The 2,414-nt window shown below is 43.8% G+C and overlaps 1 pseudogene; it reads left to right on the forward strand.

Moving 5' to 3' along the window:
• The first annotated feature begins 284 nt into the window (after window positions 1-284).
• Window positions 285-1,489, forward strand: LOC118618927 (annotated as a pseudogene).
• The last annotated feature ends 925 nt before the right edge of the window (window positions 1,490-2,414 follow it).

Below are 2,414 nucleotides of genomic sequence, written 5' to 3' on the forward strand. Positions count from 1 at the left end.
TAGAGGCTGTTGCATTGATATGGTTAAGACATAATTAGCATCTGTATTACAGCAGGAGATCCCAGAATGAAGACAAGACATTGGGAGACATTCGGGAAATAAAATATAGAAAAAAGCAAAACAAAAACAAAAACAAATAGAGGCCACGTGTGGAGAGCGAGTGCTCGTGGGCTCCCCGCCCTGCGGCAACAGTAGGCCTCGCATCCCGCTGGCTTGCCTGCAGCCCCGGCCCTCAAGGAAGCAGCCTTTGATGACGCAGTAGGAGAACGTGTCATCAACGAAGAGTACAAAATATGGAAATAGAACACCCCTTTTCTGTACGATGTGGTGATGACCCATGCTCTGGAGTGGCCCAGCTTAACTGCACAGTGGCTTCCAGATGTAACCAGACCAGAAGGGAAAGATTTCAGCATCCATCGACTTGTCCTGGGGACACACATGTGGGATGAACAGAACCACCTTGCGATAGCCAGTGTGCGGCTCCATAATGATGACGCTCAGTTTGATGCTTCACACTACGGCAGTGAGAAAGGAGAATTTGGAGGTTTTGGCTCTGTTAGTGAAAAAACTGAAATAGAAATCAAGATCAACCATGAAAGAGAAGTAAACAGGGCACGTTATATGCCGCAAAATCCTTGCATCCTCGCAACAAAGACTCCATCCAGTGATGTTCTTGTTTTTGACTATACAAAATATCCTTCTAAACCAGATCCTTCTGCAGAATGCGTCCCAGACTTGCGTCTTCATGGACATCAGAAGGAAGGCTATGGGCTTTCTTGGAACCCAAATCTCACTGGGCACTTGGTGCTTCAGATGAGCATACCATCTGCCTATGGGACATCAGTGCTGTTTCAAAGGAGGGAAAAGTGGATGCGAAGATCATCTTTACAGGCATCAGCAGTAGTAAATGTTTCCTGACATCTACTTCATGAGTCTCTGGTTGGGTCCATTGCTGATGATCAGAAACTTCTGATCTGGGATACTCGTTCAAACAATACTTCCAAACCAAGCCACTCAGTTGATGCTCACACTGCTGAAGTGAACTGCCTTTCTTTCAATCCTCACAGTGAATTCATTCCTGCCACAGGATCAGCTGGTAAGACTGTTGCCTTGTGGTGTCTGAGAAATCTGAAACTTAAGTTGCATTCCTTTGAATCACATAAGGATGAAATATTCCAGGTTCAGTGGTCGCTTCACAGTGAGACTATTTTGGCTTCCAGTGGTACTGATCGCAGACTGAATGTCTGGGATTTAAGTAAAATTGGAGAGGAGCAATCTGCGGAACGTGCAGAAGATGGGCCACCGGAGTTGTTGTTTATTCATGGTGGTCACACTGCCAAGATATCTGATTTCTCCTGGAATCCCAGTGAACCTTGGGTGATCTGTTCTGTGTCAGAAGACAGTATCATGCAAGTGTGGCAAATGGCAGAGAACATTTACAATGATGAAGACCCTGAAGGAACTACATCCAGAAGGGCAGGAATCTTAGATTCAGCTGTGCTTGTAATTTTAGACTGCCCTTTTTTCCCTTTCAACCTTGCTATTGATGCAACACTGGTTTTGAGACACAGACGGTGTTCAGCTGTCACTCTATGATAGGTACCATAAACAATGCTATTAGCTTCGCCCCAAAAAACCAAAATGTTTTTTCTCCATCTCAACATTAATATCAATCAACTCCCTTCTCTTTTAAATTAATTCTATGTTGGGACTTAGGGGTTTGAATTATAATGGTGGCTGCATTATTCCAAATGTTCCCAAACATTCTCTGCACCCCCAAAATAAAAATCAACAAGGAACACAAATATAACCACATCTGATCAACATCTTCAGCATTAACTGAAGGCAGAATATACCACAACCTTCAAATTACATATAAATGGAGACATAAACAACTTTGATCACAGATGCAAGCTTGTGGATCTGGAGAACAGGGAGGGAGGTCTAAGAAAGAAAAGTCTCAGAGGAGGCACAGACAAATTACACATGAAAAGAGAAAGTTTCATAATAAAAGCTAAAGTATGTTGCACAGTTCGAGGACTCCGTAGTTCACAGCTCTGGCTATAGCAACGGAACCTGGGCGTTGCATCCTCAAAGAAGATCACTTCTGGAGGAGAATCAGATGAACAGGAAGGGGAGGAGCCGCTTGGCGATGTGGATAAGAAGGGAGAGATGGAGATAAGGTGATCAGTAAGGATCTGCAGAAATAGATGAGTAGCATGTCATGCCTAGCCCGATCCTCCTTCTGTACCCCCCGACCCCCGCATCTGTCCAAGAAACTGAATTTCACTAAACTGACTGGAGAGGGTCCTCTTGAACTTGGAATTCTGTCCTCCAACTGCTTAGAAACAGTAAAAATTCCATCAATTCCATTCAAAACTATTATAAGAAGAAACCTTAAAAGTGAATCCAAA

The sequence above is a fragment of the Molossus molossus genome, unplaced genomic scaffold (assembly GCF_014108415.1).
Source record: "Molossus molossus isolate mMolMol1 unplaced genomic scaffold, mMolMol1.p scaffold_m16_p_6, whole genome shotgun sequence".
Classification (NCBI taxonomy): Eukaryota; Metazoa; Chordata; class Mammalia; order Chiroptera; family Molossidae; genus Molossus; species Molossus molossus.